This window comes from Enhydra lutris, unplaced genomic scaffold, assembly GCF_002288905.1.
Source record: "Enhydra lutris kenyoni isolate GAN:26980312 unplaced genomic scaffold, ASM228890v2 scaffoldscaffold93, whole genome shotgun sequence".
NCBI lineage: Eukaryota > Metazoa > Chordata > Mammalia > Carnivora > Mustelidae > Enhydra > Enhydra lutris.
Window position 1 is genome coordinate 7,529,389 of NW_019154177.1, and position 24,793 is coordinate 7,554,181.

General features: G+C 39.6%; 1 protein-coding gene and 1 pseudogene across 2 annotated transcripts in view; both read right to left on the reverse strand.

Moving 5' to 3' along the window:
• The window catches only part of LOC111138564 (CDK5 regulatory subunit associated protein 1 like 1), a 653,240-nt gene that overhangs the window by 520,781 nt on the left and 107,666 nt on the right, over positions 1-24,793 (reverse strand). The gene's annotated exons all lie outside the window — the stretch shown is intronic.
• On the reverse strand, positions 769-15,653 carry LOC111138583 (annotated as a pseudogene).

Consider the following 24,793-nt stretch of genomic DNA (forward strand, 5'->3'; position numbering starts at 1 on the left):
CTGGTTCCTATGACCTCTGCCCGGCTGATGCTTCACCACAGAATTAATATAAACATGGAGAAAATGCAGACAATGTGGGAGTAGAACCTTCTCTGCACAACTCCAAGGATGGCATCCTGATGCCCGGGTAGAGGGGTCCACTCTTCTCTTTCTGTGGAACTCAAGGGGCTCTCCCTGCCTCCAGAATTCGAACTGTGCCTCCTAGGAAAGTAGCCGCAGGCTCTCGGAAAAAACTCTTGCCAAGCATGACTGTTTACAAGTTAGTGAAACGAGGAACTCTCCTGAGGTTAGCTCCTCCAAGCTGAAGTGTAACTAGGTCTTATGAAAAGCTTTTAGGGTAGACGTCAAGCACCGTCATTAAATGGATGAGACGTGACAAGAGAAGGTAATAGCATGTCCGTGGTCTTGACCTTTCAGGAAGTCACGGGCGAGAGATTAAGGCTGCTCTTGCAGGCGGTGCTAGGAAGACATCAGTAGGAGGCACGGTAACTAAGGAGAATTAAGTACAGAACATCTGTCTTGGAAGAAACGCATCTATCTGGAAAGGTAATTTGGTCATTTGTCCTGTTCTTCACTCTGTGTTTCTGAGAAAGAGGAAAATGGTTGTTGTTCTTCTTGACTTGATGAAACCCACAGTTCAAATAGCTGTTGTTGTTCTTGTTCTAAGAAAAAGCCTGAAATCAATACAGCTTTTACCGCATCTTTCAAGTATCACAAATAAGTCTGAAAAATCATCAGGCATCTTGCTGATTCCGGACGGCTCAGATCTTACTCATCAGCAAGCTGAACTGCTTGTTTTTCAGAAACATAGACACCAACGAAAATTTTTCTGATATCCCCGTTTTCAACTGTTGTGACTTGCTGAATCAAAGTGGCTGAGTTTGATACAAGTTCGATGTCATTTCCTTCAAGCATTAACTCATCTCTCTGGGTTTGGGATACCGAATAAGCAACACCCGGCCTCATCCGAACCCCACAGATGTACTGTTGGCCCAAGAAATTCCAGAGTTCAACAGGAGAACCATTCTCCTGAACAACAGCTCTGACGGGGAAGCGAGCATACACGGACCCCATCCTGTAGTGGAAACCCAAGGCACTGCTCTCAGCCATGTTCCGTCCTTGACTGGAGAGCGTGCAGACAGTAGCCAGCTCTGTTCTAGCCCCGCCATTTGTCAACTCAGAGCCTCTTCTTCTTCCCAAGGAGACTGAGTTCTACGTCAATGGACTGATGTCCCTTCACAGGGTTCCTCTGGGGACCTTCAGAGTAACAGTGTGTCCCTTCAAGGTGATATGGACGTTTTCTGGAAATGTTGACAGTCTCACTACTGAGAACGGGCTTCACTCTTGCGGTTGATGTGGCCAAGAGCTAGGTGAGAGTTCTGTAAGTTTAGACTCAGAGGGATTTCAGTGACCTGATCTGAATAACAAGAATCACCTTATCTCAAGTGGCTAAAGTATCCGAAATGCTGTCTGACTGACCAGAAAAGGCATAAATATTTGCGCACTTAAAATATTTGTCATGGGAATGAGAAGAGAGGATGACACGCGAGAGGCTGCACTAGAGCCTGGAGGGCCACCCCCTCCGATGGCACCTGAGATCTCACGCCTTGCTCTGTGGCAAGTTCTTAACACTATGGGCAGCTCCAACATCTCTTAATTGTGACCCCTCAAAATACTGTTTTTCCAAATTTGTCCAGAAGGTTTTGTTAAAGGAAGACTTACCTTCTGGTCTGCTAAAACCACCATTAACAACACCCTAAAAAATGAAGCCTCAAAAAGTAAGGTGTCCTAAAGGAAAAAAGGCAAAATGATAATTACTATAAAGTCTCAGAGCCCTATTCCCTAGCAGTGAGCTTTCTACAGTGGCTTTCACTTTAGGCTTCATGATTTTCAAACCATAAGAATAATGAAATTTCAGAGTTCCAAAAACAAACTAAGTCCTCTGTGACCCAGACAGAAATTCTCTGTAATACCAACCAAAAACCCAGAGCAGTTCTGAACATTATAGATAAGCACTTAAAAGAAGATGAAGAAAACCAGAGACGAATTACACTTATTTCTTAGTTGTAGACAGAATTCACAAGATCCCCTGATGTTTGGGACTCCAAACAGAAAACTACCTAAAACAGTTATAAAACTCCAGGTGAACTCTGAGGGTAAGTAACAAACAGAGAATACTTCCATGCTAGTCATTTCAGAAGTCTTTAGTCATTTTGACATTTTTCAATTCAGAGTAAAATCCTGGCAAAGAAAGAGTGTAAAGTGTCCTCGACTTCATGTCATCATATGTTCTCTAAGAAGGCTGACTTGGAGGACAAATTTTTAAAAAAAGGAAAAACTCAGGACACCTGGGTGGCTCAGTCCGTGGAGCACCCAACTTAATTTTGGATCAGGTCATGATGCCTGGGTCACAGGCGAGAGCCCCATGACAGGCTCTGCACTCAGCAGGAGTCTGCTGGAGATCCTCTCTCCCCCTCTGCCCCTGCCCCTCCCCCTGCTCATGCACTCGCTCGCTCATGCTCTCTCAAATAAATAAATAAATCTTTAAAAAAATAAATAAATGTTAAAAAAGGAAAAACTCCTAATAGGTAGACAGTAACCTTATGTAAACATCCTAGTGTCCTGGTATTAACAACAAAAGCAGTACCCTGGCTTCTCTACTCTAGGGGTATGTCCTTCCCTGGCTTCTCTACTCTAGGAGTATGTCCTCCCCATTTTGGAGACAAGTAGGAGGAAAGGAAAAAGAACAGACTGAGGCACATACTAAGCCGCCCTTACACTGCCGTGGAGCCCACACTACAGTATGTGATACGCATTGACAACAGGAGGGCTGCTGTCCCCCCTTTCCGTAGCTATGACTCTCACATCCCTCTGAAGATACACGGCAAGAGAGGTGGCAGGGAGACAAACTGGCAAGCGCTGAGGCCACTGCTGAAGAGCATTAATAAGGAAGTTTAATAAAACTACAGAGTCAATTAAGTGTGTGTGTTTGTTCTGCCAGCTCGGACTTTCACACAGGCTGGTCCTCCTGCTCCCCTTGCCTCAGACCATGATGCAGAGCAAGCTGTATTATCCATCACCTCTCGGGCCCTGCCAAGCAGAAGGCAGGCTGGCCCCGCCACGCCATCTGCACGCGCACCTGCGCCCAGCAGCAGCGGCTGCTCACAATCTGCCGGCCCAGAGATGCCCTGGCCCAGAGGGCACCACTGTGAACTCAGAGTTTCCGCAGGAACTAGTCCAAGGATTCAGAAAGAAAAGCAGGAGAGGGCCAAAGACAAGAGACAGGACGACAAATGGTAGCTTATATATGCAAACCACAAAACCTCTAGGGCAGGAGTCATAAAGCATCTAACTCACCTATAGTTCCTAAAGAATTTGAAAGTCATTATTTTCTATTCCCTTGGATAAATACTTCATTTTATTTTAGAAATATAAGTCATTATTTATGAGCTAAATAATTATAGCATTCCACAATCTCAATTTCCTTTTTTTTTTTTAATACTCACGAAAGTACTCAAGCAGACAATAGAGGGTACACAAGGATATTATTAAATTCATACTAGATCTGTAAAACCTTTTCTCAAAATTCGAAAGTAAAATTTAATCTTATTACTATTTGCATGAGCATGATAAAGAAGTCTTAACTTTGGAAAGTTCTCTTATAGCTTATTCTCAAAATACAAGAAGCTCATATGCGTATACTTGAAAGACATGAAATCTAAAATAAAGACAATACAAATGGTAACTAACCCAAATATAAAAATATTAATTTCACTGGTTATCAAAGAGACAGCTATTAAAACAATGAGCTATCATCCCAATCCCCATTAAATTAGCAAAGACAGGGGCGCCTGGGTGGCTCAGTGGGTTAAGCCGCTGCCTTCGGCTCAGGTCGTGATCTCGGAGTCCTGGGATCGAGCCCCGCATCGGGCTCTCTGCTCTCTAGGGGAGCCTGCTTCCTCCTCTCTCTCTCTGCCTGCCTCTCTGCCTGCTTGTGATCTCTCTGTCAAATAAATAAATAAAATCTTTAAAAAAAAAAAAAAAATTAGCAAAGACAAAATTAGGAATTCCAGTGGCACAGGAGAGAAAAGCGTCTCCCCCTCACTCTCACACACGACTAGTAAGGAGGTTGATCGGTACATCTCATCTAGAGAACAATGAGACAAAACATATCTAGAATTCTTAAAATGCTCATTCTTTGACCCCAAGTTCCACCTTTGAGAATCTGATCTACTTAGTATATAATAACCAGAAATGAACACAAAAAATTATACCCAAACTTGTTAATTTATTTGATGGTTATAATATAATTATTTCAGTAAGTGATATATTGGATAAAACCTAAGTACTTGGCCAAAGAATGTACATAAATAATAGATCTCTAAAATGAAACATTATGCAGCCATTTAAAATTAATATAACATGGGTTAAACTCATTTTTTCCAAGTATGATACAAAAATACTACAAAACAATTTCCTTTATGTCAAAGAGAAACAAATACAGAAAAAAGATTAGAAAGTCATATGCCAACATCTTAACCATGGTAACCACTACATAAGGGGGTACAGGTGACTTTTAAATTGTATTTTCCAAATGTTCTACAATCTGCAAGCTACCGTTTTATAATTGGCTAGTAAAATAGTTTGAAAAGTCTATGGATCAACAACCAAAGGTATTTTTAAAAATCATCTATTTTAAACACTAAGATCAGCTTCATAAAACATGAGCCTTTATAATAAATATAGCATTTCTTATTCAATTCTGAATGATTCCTAGATAAAGTATCTATGACTTTGAAAATCAATGTCACAACATAAGCCTTTAACAAACAAAAATCAATGACAAAGAAAACACAATTTATCCCCAGGTGGGATTATACAACAGTCATAAAATGGACATTATGGTTTTTTCCTCTGTGATTTCCTTTCCCTAGAAATAACTGTGGGAGATGAAAGAACCATTTTATTAATTCCAACTTTGAAGAGGACAAGACACTATTCACAAGCAACCTTCTGCTAACAGATAAATCTCTAAGTATAAATACAACTAGGAATTTTTTTAATTTTTTTAAAGATTTTATTTATTTATTTGACAGAGATCACAAGTTGGCAGAGAGGCAGGCAGAGAGAGAGCGGGAAGCAGGCTCACCACTGAACAGAGAGCCGGATGCAGGGCTTGATCCCAGAACCCCAGGATCATGACCTGAGCCAAAGGCAGAGGTTTAACCCGCTGAGCCACCCAGGCGCCCCACAACTAGGAATTTTTAACGAAATGCTGGATTTTAGGGCTCTCTACTGGAACTACACTAACTATAATGAAAAGAAAGCATCAGGGGCGCCTGGGTGGCTCAGTGGGTTAAGCCGCTGCCTTCGGCTAGGGTCATGATCTCAGGATCCTGGGATCGAGTCCCACATCGGGCTCTCTGCTCAGCAGGGAACCTGCTTCCCTCTCTCTCTCCCTCTCTCTCTCTGCCTACCTCTCTGTCTACTTGTGATCTCTCTCAGTCAAATAAATAAATAAATAAATCTTTAAAAAAAAAAGAAAAAGCATCAGAAACGTACCAAGTTTTTAAAAAGTGAGAGAGAAAAACATACAGAAACTGGTCTAAGTTTTAACATCTTCTGAACATGTATGGGTCTTTGAAGTGGGACAGACCCAGGTTTGAAAAAAACTCCGTCCCTTCCCAGCCACGTAAACCTGGGGGAAGATACTTCATCCCTCATAACGTACGTGCTTCTGCAGGTTTATCGTAAGGCTAAGTAATCAGAGTATGCAGGAGTACTTCACACATTACTCAATAAAAGCTATTATTTTCCCTCAGAAGCAATGTTTACTGGGTAGAAGCAAGGAGTAAAGAGCATAATAGAAGATTTGAATCAATTCACTAGGCATCTGAGAGGCCCTGCAGGACACTGGGCACACTGAAGGAAACTGGAGTTCGCAGTTTGCAGGGAAAGAAAACACAAGCCAGCAAAACGTTACAGGGCAGCTACGGTAAGTACGGGCTGCTCTAAAGACCTGTAAGTTAGGAAACTTCACGGGGGCTGGAGTTTAAGGAAGACTTTAAGAGAGAAGTGCTGTTAGAGCTGGATACCAGAAAAATAAATGTTATCCAGTCAGAAGGAGGAACAGAAAGAACATCAGCCATGTGGCCTGCAAGATCGGGGAAAGGAGGCAGGATGGATGCTGTCCCAGCAGCCACACCATACGGTCCACGCAGCCACCAGCCACCGGTGCCTCATGCCGGGAAGGAGAGAGGAAGGAGGGCTGCACCCCAGAGAAGAGCGTTCCTGCCCCTCCCACCTTGCGGTTTCTCTCCGGCGCCCTCTATTGACAGAGCTAATACTGCAGAGACTAACAAGGGAGAATTACTTCAGGGTTGGCTTCTGGTCCCATAAAGACTGTACAGGAGGCTGAGAAACTTTAAATTGGTAACTGGCATACTGTCTTTCCTCTCAAGTAAAAGACAGGACTTGGCCTTCATTTTTTTTTTTTTTTTAAATCTTTGGCCTCTAACACAATGTCTGCCACAGAGTAGGAATTCAATAAATTTGCAAAGCAGGGTAAAATGGAAAGAACACAGAATTCCAATGCAGGCTGTCCAGTCACAGAGTAGGGGGGAAGGGGAAGTAGTAGGAGGAGTAAGATACCCAAATAAGCAGCAGGAAAAAAAAAAATGGATTTCCTAAAGGTGGGCATACACAGGGCTGTTTCTACCTAGAAACATTCAGACTCCAGATCACACTTTACCAGTGTTCTGTAATGTCCTTACAGGGATTCATCCACCCCGAGACGCCATCCTTTCACGGAACTGTAAGTGCATTCATGACAACTAAAACAACTGAGCTAAAGCGGGCCACCGGGAAAGACACTTGAGCTAAATATTCCCAATCATTGTGACGCAACAAACACAACTGAAGCCATGTACCCTTCCCAACCTGCTTTTTCATTTCTGATTGTTCATTTCAGGCACTAAATTGTATCCTTGGCATCAAAGACTGTTATTTTCTTAAAATCACATCCTGATGTTGGAAAACTTTGATGATAGAAAAAGATGCCTCTTTGCAGGTTAGTAAACAAGAAACACAGCTTTAAACGCTGCCCTGTTACAAAGAGCCTCACCTTGCTGAACAGAAACATCAGTGTTAAATTTCATCTTTCAGTGTTTTTTAAGGCAAAAGAGTCGATCCAAAACTGCTCTGTGATGCCAGCTTTCTACATAAAGCTACTTGCAGGAAGTAAAGATTTTCTTTCAGTCAGAATAAAGGGAATCACAGATGTAGACGGTGACAGACAACATTCACTGCTCATAAAGTCTTACTTATTGAAAGAACAATTCCAGACAAGTGACAACCTGCCCTAGTTTTAATCATCTTAATAATAAAAAAAAAAACAAAAAAAAAAAACTAGTCCTAGAATAGTCATGGTTTAAGCAATGAATGTAAAGAATCCAATACTGCTAACAGTGTTTTCTGGCAGGAAATTCATCCTCAGTTTTTCTTGGTTTGGCACACATTTATAAGAAAACTAACTTCAAATATAATGTCTTTTTTTTTTTTTTTTAAGTAATCTCTGCCCAACATGGAGCTTGAACTCATGACTCTAAGATCAAGAGTCACATGCTCCTAACACGTGGAGACTAGAATTATTACAATTATTACAAAAGTTTTTAAAATTCAATGTAGTATATTCTAAAATTTGTTCTTCCAATAAATTTCAAAAGCAATGTTCATTCATCTTTCAGGAACTACAAAATTTAATTATACCTGAGTCTGTCCATAAGCCATTCAACACAGAATAGAACTGTATCTAAAGATCTGGTCGAAAGAGGCTTATTTTCAGCTCTTTTTCAGAAAGGGTCCATGTCCCCAGTGCCTCTTACAGTATCTAACAGGAAAGAGCTGAGTGACAGCATTTGCTCAAGAAATGGCTAAAAGGATCTCCCCACGTGGTAGTCTATTCTACGAGGTGGCCAATGGCATGGACAACAATGCCACTCATTCTCTGCTTCACATCCACAAGTTACTAGTGGGAAAATAATTCATTTATTCTATCCACCACTACTGATCATAATGAACCCTTTGTGAATTAGTTCCAAACAGAACAAAACACTACCCACATATAATTTCCATTCCTCATAATAAGCTACGTCTTGCCTGAAAACAGCGCAACCTGAATGGTAGCGCTTAAGAATAGAAATTTAAAAAAAAAAAAAAAAGTTTTTGTTTTTGTTTTAGTGTTTTCCTGCTCTGTCTGGAATGTTCTTCTCTTACTGACTACGAGTAAATATTACAGAACTCATCCGATGTCTATATTTAGACTTACGCCTTCAAAGGTCCTTCCCGACCAGCCCACCCCAAAATGACGCCATCTAAATATAAAGATCCATCCTCACACTCAAATAAAAATTTAATAGGGGGTATTGAAGAAATGCGGTAAAACAATCAAGATAATAAAAATGAGATTAAAAGAAAAGTTAAAAAATAACATCAGAAGTGGTAGAATTAGAAAACAGGAAAGAAGGAATAACATTCATAAAACTGCAGTCCCAACAGAAAAGTAAAAAAAAAAACAAAAAAAAACCCCCACAGAGGGGGGTAAAACAAATATTTAAAACTATAATCCAAGAAAACTTTGCAGAAATAAAAGATCTGAATCTACATATTTGAAGTGCCAACCAATGCCTGGAAGAATTTACCTGAAACAGTCAACTCCCAAATAAATCTTAGAAAACTCTTGGGTTTCAAACATAAAGATAAGCTCAAGGCCTCTAGGCCAAAAAAAAAAAAAAAAAAAAAAAAGACAAAACAGGGATGCCTGGGTGGCTCAGTCAGTTGAGTGTCTGCCTTCCGGTCAGGTGGGTCCTGGGATCCAGCCACACATCAGGCTTCTTGCTGAGAGGGGAGCCTGCTTCTCCCTCTGCCTGCCACTCCCCCTGCTTGTGTGCTCTCTCTCTCTCTCTCTCTCTAATAAAATAAATAAAATCTTTAAAAAAAAAAAAAAGACACAACAATGAACAGAGGCAAACGAATCTGATTGGCATCAGAGTTGTCTAAAACAAAACACAATGCAAAGCAACAAGGGAACAGACACTGTTTAGAAATTGAATGAAAGAAAGTATGAATAATGGATTTTATATCCAACCAAGCTGTCCTTCAAGCATCAATGCCTTGTAAAAACTCTTTTAAACACAGAAGAATCACTATCCTTTCTCAAAGAATCTAGCTTAATGCACCTATCATATGAAAGGAAAAGGAGTGATAAGACCATTCATACACATAACTAAATCTATGATGAAAATAAAGGTGGAGACATTAACCTTTGAAAGTTGAAGATTAATATGCAAATGTTATATGTCCTAACAAAACGGAAGTAATGCAAAAAGAACGGGAAGAAAAGGGAAAGGAGTTGAGAAAGTAAAATAAATTCTTTGGTTGACAAAAGTCGGAAGTTAAAGGGTACCATTAAACTCTAACACAACAGAAGGTAAACAATTCGATGGGTAACAGAGGATTACAGGCATTTAAGAGGTACAGAGACAAAGGTAACCACAGAATAATATAAATGTTCCTAAATAACATGTCATTAATTTAAAATAAAATACATCTCATAGAGAAACACAGCAAATCCAAAATAATGTAGGATTATAAAATACGACCACAGACTTGAGACCAAATGTATCAGCCATATCAACAGAACAACAAGATTTCAAATCTGGCTCACAAAGCAAGACCCAACTCTATTCTACATATAAGAGACATGTCTAAAGCACAATTCAGAATGGCTAAAATCAAAAGGGTATACAAAGCAGTAACAAGCAAAAGAGAGCAAAGCAGAATTCAAGCCAAAAGACTTAACCATGAAAAGAGCACTTTAATTCTGAAGCTACAATTGACAACAAAATTGTAACTTATAAATATCCATGAATGAAATAATGCTGCAACCACCCCTTATAAAACTAAACAGCAGTTGGAAGTATGAAAGGATTTCAGTCTAACATAGAGCCGGATGATATGAAATGGAAAATATCCCAAAAGAACCCGCAGAAAAAGGGAGCTAGCTGAAAGACGTTTCCAGTAAATGCTGATTTACAGAAGATAGAGACTTATCTCCTGTCCAATGAATATCCTCCAAGAAGTTCCCCCCTCAAGCCAATGAGCTTACTGCCAATGTAATGAGGCAAGAGAGATAAATTAAAGGATAAAAACTGGTAAAGAAAGGAACCTCTATTTGCAGATGAAGCGACAATGCACCTAGAAAATCCTACAAAAATTTATAAAAATTGATGATAAAAAAATTAAGTTAAAATATAAAATAAAGTAACAACAGCCTTTGCGGGCACAAACAATAACCAAGCTGAGGACAAAAAATAAAATCTCCATCAGAGGTAGAGAAGGCATTTAAGATAGCAAACAAAAACCATAAAATTCTTAGGGATAAACTTCACAAGCTATATCCCAAACCAATATTGGGAAAAAGACTAATACACTCCTGAAAGTAAGAGAAGCAGATCTGAATAAACGTACCCTCTTCTATCCTTGGGTGGGATGAATCAACATCATAAAAATATCGGTTCTCCCCAAGTTAATTTATGATTAATTTTTATTTACCCGGAAAAGTACCAACCGCTTTTGTCATGGAGTTAGAAAAGTGATAATAATGTTCATTTCAAGAAACTGACGTGCAACAATAGTGAGAGGAAAAAAAAACATGAAAAATTAAAGACCACAAAGAGAGATTAATTCCACGAGATATCATAAATAAAACCTCCATAAACACAGAGTGGATGGAACATAAATAAAGATACCCGTGGCATAAGGCGAGAAGCCCAAGTTAGACATAGGTCAATCTGGAAATGTAACGTATGATAAAGATGGCATCTCAAAACACTGGGGAAAAGTTGAAATGTTCAATAACAAACGGTGGGACATTTAAAGAGCTATTTGGACAGGACGAAAGCAGAGCTATAGCTCAACAGTGTCTTATACACACACCCCAAACGGATCGGTGATGCAAACATGAAAGAAAACCCAAACAAGCACTAGAGGAAACCATGAGTGTCAGCTTCCAGAAAGGCTATGGTCAAATTAGGATTCGATATCCAGGAGAAACTGGAGAAAAACATTTTTTAACTGTAATGAAGTATTTTACGTGTCACTAAACACCATAAGCCTAGTCAAAAGGCAATTGAAAAACTGGGAGGATGTGTCTGTTGTGACACATATTACAGACAAATTATCTGTAATACATAAAAAACTTCCAAAAACTGAGACAGCGGATAAGAAATAAGAAAACGACATGAACAATTAACTAAGATATAAAAATGGCCAAACATAGAATCGGAGATGGCGAGAAATGAAAGTGGTCACCCTGGGACACCATGTTCCCCTACACTGTTTGAGGGGCTGCAGAACTGTCCAAGATTCATACATTGCCCTTTAAGAATGCAAATCCGCACAACCCTTTTGAAGAGCATTTCGGTAATATCTCTACGTGCACTTACCTTTCAACCTAGCAGTCTCCACTCTAGAAATGTATCCAGAAGACACCCCTCCAACAACATAAACATCTCTGTGCCAAAGTTTACTTGCTGCAGCGTTATTCGGAATTACGAATTAATGGAAACAACCTAAATGTCCACACACAGGAATACCACAGATTAAACCCTGCTGCGGCCACAGTGGAGTAGGGGACAGCCACACAGAAGAACGGGGACAATCCCTTACCACCTGATACAAAGTTCATAGGCTGTAGTACAGAATAAAAGAATATCTAAAATATGTTATCAGTTAAGTAAAAAAAAACAAAGGGAAATTTTTTTTCAAAAGATTTTATTTATTTATTTGACAGATAGAGATCACAAGTAGGCAGAGAGGCAGGCTGAGAGAGAGAGACGGGGAAACAGGCTCCCTGCTGAGCAGAGAGCCCGATGTGGGGCTCGATCCCAGGACCCTGAGACCATGACCTGAGCCAAAGGCAGAGGCTTTAACCCACTGAGCCACCCAGACGCCCACAGAGGGAAATTTTTAAAAATTACATAGATTCCACATCCAGAATTTGGTACAATTTACTCTGTGGGATTATGACCCACAGAATAAATAATCATGAGTCCATACTGATATAAATAACTAAAATGAAAAAAAAAAAACAGTTCTTCACAGTAGAATTGCAATTAATAAAAATAAAAGGCATGACAGAAATAGGAAAGTCACAACCTGACGTGTGCTTGTATGTGGAAAAAAGCAAGAAGCAGCCAGAAGCTACTGGGAGATAGAGGGGATGAGGATGAAAAGAACAGAGTAATGGGGAGGGCGGGAGGAGTGACAGGGCAATGATCCTTCTCTCAGTAAACTACTTAGCATAGTTCTGAGGCTGAAAATCATGCTAATGTTTCTCATACTAAAAAATAAAAAATACAAAAAAATTAAAACCAGACAGGAAGTGGGCAGAATCCATAATGGAATACAAGTGGCTTCAAATGAACTTAATTGAATCACAAATTAATAACATAACCACATTCAATCTAACTTTGGAAAGTAACATTTTGGCTACATCTTGCAAGATGAAAGACAAAAAGGACTTAAACATTATATTCCAGTTAGTAAAATGTCTTTTTCATAGGAGATTGGGTTAGTAATTCCAAAATGACTTTATATGCTTAATAGGATTAAAGAAATAACATATACATGGTGGGAAATGAGAGGTTTGTTTCTCGCAGCTCTAGAACGGAGTTACATATAAGAAAGGAGGGAAGGCTAGAAATAAACCCCATGCAGTTGAAATAGAGAGAGTACTATGACCTCATGCTTCTTAATACATACACAGATAAACAGATACAGATACAGTCTGTACACATATATACATCTCCTAACTCTGTCCCCGAACATTGCCTAGAAGCAATGACACCCCGCTAGCAAAGAGCATACGAATTAGGGGTCTTTATACCAGTCACCAGTGAAAGGAACCAGGATCCATGGAGAAATGGCTCCATTCAGGACTGAGGCTAGGTCTATCCCATGCACCAGAAAGGAGTCACCGAAAGGAATTTACACTGGTCAACGCAAGCACAATTCAAGGAATAAAATAATGATAGTAAGAGATTATTATGCTCCACAAAATAAAGACATAACCTTGACTCTATAATGAAGTAAACAGAAAGGAGTCCATGCTCTTCCTTATAGCAAGATTCCAATTAATTAATGTAGACCCATGGTGGAAATAGAAAAATCACCGCTTGATAAATACTATAGTATTAACTGTTGCAGGCAAGAATAATCAATGGCTAAATTTTATGGTGAAAGCATGATGAGAAACAGTATTTGCATAATCTCAAAGTATCACCAAATACTTATTCATTCCAAAGGGGACAGTAATAACTCTATACTGGAGAATGGCAAAAGCCACCAACTTAATGAAATAAATTTAACAACCAGGTACTATATGTTAACGTTAACTATAAAGAGACATTACGGCACCCAGAATCTCCTCGGTATGACTGACACACCGAGGACACATGTCTGTCATTCTCGTAGTCTTGATCAAATGCACAGCTGAAACTAGCCATGAGGAAATGCCAGAAAAGCCCCAATGAGGCGGCATTTTGCAACATAACTGACGAGTAGTCTCCAAAAGTGTCACTGTCACAAAAGACAAAGACAGAGAAACTGTCCCAGATTGAGAGACATCAGCATGACAACTAAATGCACTATGAGATCCAAAATGGGGCCCCTGAACTAGAAAAAAAGACAATGGGTGCGTAAGAACTGTCTAACCGTTCATTGTACTGGATCAATATTCATTTCCTGTTTTGACAACTGTATTATGGTGATGTAAGACACAGGAGCATCACAGAACTGCAGTGAGGGGTCGGCGGGGGGGTCTCTGCACTACTCCTGCATCTCTTCTCTAACTACGCTATCATTTCAAGGTGCAAGTTAAAAAAAGTTAGGGCTCTATCAAGTCCCAGTCAAAACACGTCCATAGACAATATTTACAATAACCATTTACTAGGAAAAACACTAAATGTCCATCAGAAGGTAAGTGGTTAAATAAAATATGTACGTAAGATAGAACACTATTTCTAGGAATCCATGAATAAGAGCACAAAGAAGTATTCTATAAATCCATAAATGAAAGGATAAGGAAGCTTTATCTCTACCTGCATGGAATTATTCCAGAATGTACCACTGAAGAAAGAGAGGAAAGAAGAGAGAGGGGAGGGCACGGAAGGGAAGCGGAGAGTAGATGAAGAGCTGTTGTGACGCTTCTGGCGGCTATCAACAATAATGTAATCGGTGATTATATCCCTATCCTTGCAGACAAGTCTTTTCCTATCAGTAGGGGAGAGGGTCATAAAACAGAATTGCTAAATCAAGGGGCATACATATTTTTTATTTTTATACCTATCAAAAAATTACTTTCCCGGAAGATGGTAGTAATTCAAATATACTTGGATGTACCAGCAATGTATCACATTTCCCCACAACCTTAGGAGCACAGGATCTCCTGGGGGAAGAAAATCCAACATACTCAGCAAAATACAGCATCTCATTTTAATTTGTGTTTCTCTGACCACCAGTAAGGATGAAACTCTTCCATGTTTTCCTGCATTTCCTCCTCTATATATTGCTTATTCATACCCTTTGGAAATTGCCCAATTAAGCTGTTTCATTCAAGGAGCCTTTTGACATTATTCATTCATTCATATATATATATATACATACATATATATGAATACATATGAATAGATATGATTTTTATATATGACTTTATATGTTCCTATAAATGGAAATCATTCATACATACATATAAATTTTATATCTTTAAAAATCTTTGGGGTTTTTTAAAATACTGATTTGGGTGTTTCAGGCCATACAGAAATTTAAACCATTAAGTCATTAAATTAATCGAATCTTTTTGATTATGATACTGGAGACTGCAACTGCCATTAAGTGGACAGAAGTCAAAGGTTCTATACGTCTTCTAATGATAGGTTTGTCCCATATAAAAAATTCCATACTCCTGTATGAGTTCTCAATGTCTCACTGAACATTCAGGTAGATTAAAAAATATATTAATAATATCTAGAGTCTGCATCTATTTCACATATAAACACAATGCATTTTTTAAACAGTTTCAGGAATCCAACTTTTATGAAAAAGGAGGGGGGGAAAATCGCACTCTGCTGCACTGAGAACTTTACCAAGACTAGTCATCTGCTTGAGAAAAAGGCACATCACTAGGGAAGGGCATTCTTGTTATTTAAGCTAATAAGGCTATACATATACAACCCGCCTTCACTCCTCTCACATTCAGTGTGCTTCTAGATACACACATTCCTTGCATTTCCTATGGTATCTATGCCTGAACATTTACATTTTTAAAACATATTATTACCTTATCAAGATTTTGGTTTTCCCCTTTATGGTAATTCTATTCAGAGCAGTGTTGTTATTATGTGTATAGGTAGATTATATTATTTATGAATTTCACCTCAGAATAATAAAGGGTACAGTCCAATGTACTTGTTACACAAAAGGATCACAGAGCCTGCCAGGATCAGAACTACTGCCCTCAGATTACAGGAGAGTGAAGATTTCCCTAATTCCAGGTCTTTGACCTTCTTCTTCTCCTCCACTAGGATAAGGGTCATCCTACAATCCCCCTACATAGTGAACCTTCTTCCCAAGACCCAGTGTCTCAGTCCCATCAGTGCTCTCCTCACACATCCAGTTCTAAGGCTCAACCAGTTGCCTGAAGTTACGTAGGCAGTAGGACAATGAAGGCATCAGAAATACAAACTCAAAGCACCATGTGTCCGGGTTTGCTCAACGAATACCCATCAGTTCCATTGTAATTTTTTTAATTACCATTTTAAAATTAACTTGATCAAGCATACTAAAATCTTTGTTATTTATTAAAAATGGTAAAAATATCAAAAGAGTAAATTAACCTATGCTTCAACCCTGGATGACCAAAAAAAACTATAAAATACGCTGACATTTTCTCATTCAAAGAAAATAAGTCTTTCTCTTCAGTAGCTATCATAAAACACTGACATGTGTTTAAGGAAAGCATCAAATTAAACTTTTTAGTTTTGCCATAACTTTTCTTATCTAACCCCTTATAACAGAAAAGAAATTTGTGGGCTAGAAAGCCCATCACTGCCTGGCACAAAGGATGAGCTGTTGATTCTAAAACATACTGTAAAGGAGATCCCTGACATACACATTAATTTGTACTTTTCCCAGCACAGTTTCTATCATGGGATTCTGTCAGTTTCTTTCTCAATGCATCTACACTGAGAAAAGCAGACAAGCATGTACGCACAGACATTCAACAAAAGAAGAAAAATACTAAAGAATTGGGCATTAGAACATAAATTTGTCTGGGTAGTTCATAACAATGGTTCAACAGTGTATCTCTGCAAGGACACAAAAGACACTGTTGCTGAATGTTCAGGGTACATTCCAGGGTGAGAATTTGATAATCCTTAACTTTCTTGTAATAACAGCCAATGGCTCCAACCTACAGAAACTCTACAAGTTTTATAGGGCTCTTCCCATTGGTTAGATTCTTTTTTTTTTTTAACATTTAATTTATTTATCCGAGAGAGAGAGAGAGAAAGAGAGAGATCATGAGCAGAGGGAAGGCATAGACAGAGAAGCAGACTGCCCACTGCCCAGAAGTCCAACGTGGGACTCGATCCCAGGACCCTGGAATCATGAGCTGAGCCAAAGGCAGACGCTTCCCGGACTGAGCCACCCAGGTGCCCTCCGTTGTTTAGAGTTTCAATGGTTACTTCTAATTCTCCACTTTTTTCACATTAGATGTACAACACTAAATTTCCATTTCAGTGAAAAACAGCATTGTTCTCAGCGGAAACAAACTTTTTAGAATTATGTAAAATAGTGTTTTCTAACATTTAATTATAGACTGTATTTAAGGCTCAACCTGTCTTCTACTTGGTCATTTAATTCGATGATATTCAATTTTAAACTCTTGTTTTCTATCTAAATTCTTTTAAACTTTCTAGTTTCTAAACCAGCTTTATAATTATTGTATCACAAAACTGAATCCTAGAAACAATGAGATACCTTCCTTAATGGTTCCATGTCAAGTACGTTACCTGCAGGTCCTAGGATCAGAAAGTAATTAAAAATCCCAGTAAGTCCTTATCATCATTACCATCATCATCATCAACAGTAGTAGTATCAGTATTAGTGTGTGCAACACCTAAGCCATGAACTCCTCCTACATATTTTGTTAGTACCTCATCAAAGCCAGATCAGGATAACAAAAAAGAGAAGAAGTTCTCAAGTGGCACCTATGTTGTTTCCTAAATGTTCTTAATAAAGAAAACAGGAGAAAGGAGGGTCATTTGTCTAAAAGTATATTGAGAAACTAATTAATACACGGATCCTGACAAATAAACAAAATCTAGGGGCGCCTGGGTGGCTCGGTCGTTAAGCTGCCTTTGGCTCAGGTCATGATCAGGCGGTCCTGGGATCGAGCCCCGCATCAGGCTCTCTGCTCAGTGAGAAGTCTGCTTCTCCCTCTCTCACTCCCCTACTTATGTTCCTCTCTCGCTGTCTCTCTCTGTCAAAAAATAAGTAAAATCTTTAATAAAAAAAGAAAAGAAACAAAATCTGTATTTTGTCCCAAAGATTATAATCTACAGCAAAGATATCAAGTTAGCCCCCAGATAAAGTTCTCCCTTCTCCCTCCAATAGAACCCCAATTCTATTGGAGCAACAATGTAACCAGTCCAAAACAACAATCTATTTCCTAGCTTCCCTTACAGAGCAGTCATACGATATGGTTCCAACCACTGGGCTATATACACACAGTCTTGAGTGGGACTTCCTGTAAATCTTCTTTAAAGGAGGGACAAAGTCAAGGGGCACTGTCCCATTTGGTACTTCCTCATTTTTAGAAAATACATATAATGGCTGGACAGTAACATTCACTTTACACCATAACAGAAAGATCAATAAAACTGCAAAGACCTAGCAAGTACATCCTTAAATTGGTAAACCAAAGCTGGCAGCTTCCTAACGATGGACTTCACACGTTACATGGGAAAAATAAATGCCCCATCTTATTTAAGCCTCTACTTTTAGAGTTTTCTAGAACATGCAGCCTAACTTAATTTCTAAATGATGCAATCTATCAGAAAACAGGGATACAGAAGAAGTTCTATGAAAAGCTACAGAGGAAGATACCTGTTCTGACAGAGGCAGGGGAGAGTGGGGTCAAAGGGATAAACAGAGAAAGAAAGCAAACACATGACCCGGTTCATTCATTTGTTCAACTCTCACAGTCAAGCACCATTACCAGAGCAAGTTCTTGAGGGGCAGCCACCCTGACATGAGGTACAGACACAAGAAGAGATGGTTCAATACAGGGTTCCCTATATAGGGCAGCCATCCACAGCCATCCACAGCCATGTGGGGTTGTGTCTACAAGGCCTGGGATCTTTTTCTAAAACCCACAAAGGTGCTCTCCGGTCATCAAAGCCTGTATTCAAAGGTGCCTTAAGGATTGGCCTCAGCCCTTGAGCTATAAAAACAGGAATAGAAATAATCATAGGGTACTTTGAATAGGATTTGCCTCCACAGATGAGGCTATCAGCCAAAAAGTGCAGTCGCATTTTACCTGTGCATTCTGTTTATTCTGCACAGCCACATGACCCAGTTTTCCATGATCACAGACAACCAGGCCTTAACGTGGTCTAAGATTGAAGCAACCCTTCAAACTGGCCCAGAGGACACCTAAGTGCACCCGTCCGCAAGGAACAGAAGCAGTTAACACGTATGGTCTTGGTATCATGTACTATAGGTTTAAAGGTCAGATGGTTTTTTATTTCATTTATTACCAGTTATTAAACAATACCACTGAGTGACTAAAAATTAAGAAAGATTGTTTCTTACACTTAGAGCATACAATAAGGGGAGAAAAAAACACAAGAGTCTTTTTCTCTGTTGTCTAAACACACACACCAAGAATAAGTAGAATGTCTTTGAAACCAAAACAATAGGAAATCACTCTTGGCTGAAAGCACCAGCTCAGATCGTGTTGATTTCTTCTTTAATCCTGCTAAAGCAAGTTTCTGCATGCTTTCCGGGGCCTCCACCTACAGAGCTGTTAGGACAACAGCCAACACATATATTAAATTACGTAAGTATTCAATGCTATCAGCCAGCTGTTGCCGGTACATAATACACTGACCTCTTTCACTCATTCTCTTGCTTAAAATGGCAAAAACAAAGCGACTGTTGATGTAACTGTCATCATGAAATATGCAAAATACGATTCACCAAAAAGACTTTAGATAACTGCAAACTTGCTTTTGCATTCTGAAGTGGCTTACTACACCTGAACTGCTTTTTCTCCTTCGGATTTGCAAAATAAGTTACTAATACTTCAATTGTGAATTTAACCATTCCCTCCTTTGGTTTTGCTTAAGTCAACCAGAAGTTCAACCCCAAAATACACTTTCTCCTTTATTTGCAATCATGTTTCTCCCTGGGATACAATACATAATAATCTCCCTGTATTCCCCTTCATCTCCGTGTTTTTCCTTGGCTAGGGGACAAGCAACCTAAAGCCCGTAACAAGGAATGAGCCAAAATCTGCTCTAACCTACATGACTCTTACCCTTCATTTTAGGGATCAACAGAGAGCTCTTCATTTAGGTTTCTGGAAAGCATGTTGTTCCAACACCATTATTTACCCCAGACTAGCTGATGGGGAAAAAAACATATAAAGTCCTTGCAACAACAGAAAACAGACTAAACAGAACCATGACTTAAGGCTTGAATAATACAAATCACACCTGGCATGATGATAAGACCTAACGCCTAAACAACTTCTCCAGAGAAATGTAGTCTTCAACAGTATCACTGTCCGCAGAGATCTTACTGTGTGACTCCCTCACAACGTCCTTTCTCAAGTTCACCTTACCAACGCTTCTGCTTCCTCCCCTGCAATAGCCATGCTGATTTTTTTTTTAATTTGATGGCTTATCTGATGTTTTTTGCTCATTCTGTGAAACTGAACAATTTGATACTCAAATGTAAAATAAATGTACAATACTAACATAGCTGCATTATGTGTAACATACCTAACACAGAACAGTACACTCACAATGACATGCTGATGCACAGATAGAATGAGGCTAAACTCTCTTCCCCAAAAAGGAAGAATCAGTTCAATCTGACCGTACGAACATGTGTTGAGTAATTAGTTGCATGTCAAACTCAAAGCCAAACCCTACCAGGTTTTTATCTACAACTTTTTCTTCTCCTCTGACTCCAGATGAGATGCTTCAATTGAGCCAAGGGGCAAGGTCCTGAAGCTGGCCCAGTTCATTTGTCAAGGAGAACAAGGTCTTGCCATTCACACCTGGACTTCTGCCAGCTTGACCAAGTGACCAGGCCAAGAAGTGACAAGAATTCCTACCCTACAATCCAGCAATGGCACAACTGGGTATATACCCAAAGGATACAAAACTATTGATTCAAAGGGATACATGCATCCTGATGTTCACAGAATAGCAACAAAAGCCAAATTATGCAAAGAGCCCAAATGATGAATGGATCAGCCCAACTGATGAATGGGTAAAGACGATGTGGGGCGTGTGTGTGTGTGTGTGTGTGTGTGTGTGTGTGTGTGTATATACATATACATAAAATGGAATATTACTCAACCGTCAAAAAGAACACAATCTTGCCATTTGCAATGCTATGGATGGAGCTAGACTGTATTACACTGACCAAATTAAGTCAGAGAAAGACAAATACCATATGACTCCACTCATTATGGAATTTGGTGGTGGGGGGAGAAAAGCAAACCATAAAACTAAGACTCTTAACTACAGAGAACAAACTGAGGGTTGCTGGAGGGGAGGTAGACAGGGGGATGGATTAAATGCGTGATAAGAGATTAAGGAAGGCACTTGTGATGAGCACTAGGTGTTGTAGGTAAGTATGAATCTCTAAATTCTACTCCTGAAACTAGTATTACATAAAATGTTAACTGGACTTTAAACAAAAACTTGAAAGGAAAAAAAAAAAAAGATTTCTGACACCTTTTACTACTTCTCTCTAGAAAGAAAATGCAGGCTAACAATGATAAACACAAGTTTCTTACCTCACTTAGGACAAGGGTCAGGTTTCTTCCTAGTTTATAAGTAAAATATAAAAAGAAAAGAGCACGATTTCTTAAAAAGAGGCTCCTTTAATACGATATCTGAAAATCAGAATTCTGTCTCTCCTCTTTGCAAATATATAGGCTGTCTCCAACAAGGGATTCACAAGGGCCTTGGGGGTCCATTCTTAGAAGAGTTGACAAGCAGTCTATTAATGATTTCTGTTTCCCAAGAAAAGGAAGATCAGAGGGTCAAAAACTCCATAAAAAAGAATTATCCTGAGATCAGTAACCTGACCTCAAGACTCACAATCTAGTAGAAGGCCAAATATGTAAACGGACAATAAAATGTAATATTCAACAACAGATGTTTGTATGGGATCAAGAAGTAGCAGAGAACAGAGGATGATTAACTCTGTGGACCTTGGAGGTAAAGGGTGGGAATTAGAAGGGAGATGACCTTACAGATGATATTACTTTTGATATGAGTTCCAAAAGCTGAACAGGTTGCCAGGCAGGACTGTGTGTGTGTGTGTGTGTGTGTGTGTGTGTGTGTGTGTGTGTGTGTAAGGGCACACACGGGCATACAGGCCTGCATTTGGGAGAAAAGGGAGCCTATTCCAGGGAAAAGGAAGACCATATGCAAACACGAAATCCTATCATGTCGGGGAGCAGTAGAATTCTGTGAAGGAGTGGCAGGAAAACAAGTTAGAGAGGGAGGCAAAAAAGAGATTTTGTACAGAGACCTTGTTACACTAAGAGATTTAATCTTTCTCCCCGGGCTGGGAAGGACCCAGCCCAGGGTGTGAAGGAGGGCAGAGCACAGACTGGCAGAAAAGCAGCGGAGAACAAGCCAGAGTTCTGCTGTGAAACGAAGAGCAAGAGATAACGAGGACCTGTGACGACAGCGGTAACAACAGGCACGCACGGAAAGGGCTCCCGCCAGATGTGTGTCTAGTTCATGGCACTCTGAGGAAACACGAGAAAAAAGAGGTTCGCTGCAAGTTCCCAGAGAACGTTTACTACCACGTAAGGACCGTAACACTAATTAACATCAAACAAGAAAAAAAGAGGAAGTAGAAGGCTCAGAGGAGAAGGAAAAGGTAATTTTTTTAAAAAGATTTTGTCAGAGAGAGTGTACAAGCAGGGGGAGCAGCAGGCAGAGGGAGAAGCAGGCCCCCCACTGAGCAAGGAGCACAATGTGGGGATTGATCCCAGAACCCTGGGATGGATCATGACCTGAGCCAAAGGCAGATGCTTAACCAACTGAGCCACCCAGGTGTCCCAGGAAAAGACATTTTAGAAGTAAAGGAATCAAAGAAAACTCACAGACTATCTAAAAGAGGACAGTGCAAGCCAACAGGACAGGCAAAAGGAGGGGACACAGCAGCTGGGGAAAAAGTTCCGTGCGATAACCAGATGTGTCTGGGAGTCATCTGAATAGAGAAGGCCGGCAAGCAGTGGGATGCACAGGTCTGGATCTTGGACAGGAAGATAAGGGTCGGAAACAGAAATGTGCAAGTGGACAGGAAGATAAGGGTCAGAAACAGAAAAGTGCACATAGACAGTATCTACACAAGTGAAGGAGATGAGGGGGGAAAATGATAGGAAGAAATGTAAACTCATGTCAGCACAGCGCTGTTCGGAGACCCACACCTGGTCTATGACACATACTCAGCCCAATGGTCCAAAACTCCAAACTAACATTCCATACGGAGGGAAACTTTCTGGCGAGCAGGGAAGACTGAAGCCACGAGGCTGTGAGTGATAAGATCACACAGGGCCTCCGGTGGCTGCCACGGACAGTTTAAGCAAGGACCTAAAATACACAATGAACCAAAGGCATCTCATACAACTAGAGAAGCCAGAACTAAAACATCTTAAAAAAAAAAAAAAAAATTCCACAGTGTACAGTATAAAAAACTAGTTTAACAGAACAACTTGAGCCACCTGACCTGTGTTTTGCAAAAGGCCCAAAGTAAAGCCTACTGTTACTTTTGTCTTTCAGTGCCAATTATTTTTATTAGAAAAAGAAAAAGATAACTGATTGCTAATGAATCTAGGTTAACAACAGAATCAGTCAAGTTTTTTATTTCCTTATAAGCTGGATAATTATTAACTGAAAGGCCAAGCACTTCTCTGTTCTTCCTAAATTAGTTTTAAAACATTTCACAAATCCAGTTTGAAAGAATACTATCCCAATGAAGAACTCTAGGTTAAATCTACGTAAAGCAAAAAATTCATTTCATAATAAGAATGACCGTCCATTAACTTCTATGTTCTGTCAACAGAACATCCTATACCCAAAAGATGTTACTCAAAGTCAACACTCTGTCTCAACACAAACTTTTCCTCTTTGTTCACTCCTCCTTATATCCTCCTTATATCCTAACTGTTCTTTCGAGTAATTTCACTCAGATGTCTAAACCATCCCTTTAACATTACCATTTATTTCTATAGCAAAGGTGGCTCAAAGAACTAAGTGATTCTTGTCTACCCACTATCAGCATGGCTAAACCACACTGCCCATTTGGGTTAATAATGCCCAAGGTCAAACAGAGGTTGACAGTCCATGATCAAAGCAAGCTGGCTATTCTTTCGGTCATTTATATAGAACACACAAGATGTGTTTATTTTTACCAGCCTCTGAATGACCTCCTTTAGGTGGCACAGAAAAGATCCCACATCTCTATAAAGCATTAACCAAAGGAGTTTTCTTATTTGATACTCTCATTAAGAGCAAATTTTATTTTTTTGAAACTTTTGATCTTTTTCATTTATTCAAGAACCCCTCAAGTTAAAGGCCATATTGTCTAAATCAAATTGGTGTAATGAATAAAACAAGGACAGGGCAACTAGCAAAGGCTCAAGAAGAAAGAGTATACATCCAACAGGCCACCATCAAAAAATATGGGGCTCATTAGCGACTTTTTTCAAAACTACTGAAGGCAACAGCATCTAAGATTTCAAAGTTCAAAAGGCAGCCCCTCCCCCCGCAAAATCACTCAACTCCATTTTCACTACTAACACTCCTACTCCTTATCAATCTGAACACTAGTAACACAAACACTGTAAAAACCCTCATAATCCAATCAACTAGAAGAGAGCCAGTATAAAGCACTGAGCAGCCCAGCCTACAGACAAATACAGACGGCCATCTTCCTATCCGGTACGCTACTTTGCCTAGATTAGGAAATTATTTAAAGATGGAATATTTTATCATCAGCACTAGTTATAAAATGAAGACTTCCAAGTAATTTTAAGCCAATATTCTCTTTGGCCAGCCTTAAATAAAACTCCCCACAATACACAGCGTGAAGTTTGACCACCACCACCACCGGGGTCGGGGGAAGGGGGGGCAGGAATCAGTCCATGGCTACCTTGTCAGGATTACACAATTCATGGATCTGAATCAAGGAGATCAATGATTCAAGAATCTTGATACCAATGGTATCAATCACATAAAAGAGGGTAAATCCCTTAAAGTTATCTTTCTTCGTTCCTGTTAAAATGAGATGGTTGACTGGCTGGTGGCTCAACAGAGAGAAAAATGAGATGATAAGTGATTAAAGACAAACTATTAAATACCAGACATACACTGGAAGAGACAAAAAGGCAGAAGGTCAGAAATGACAACACTCA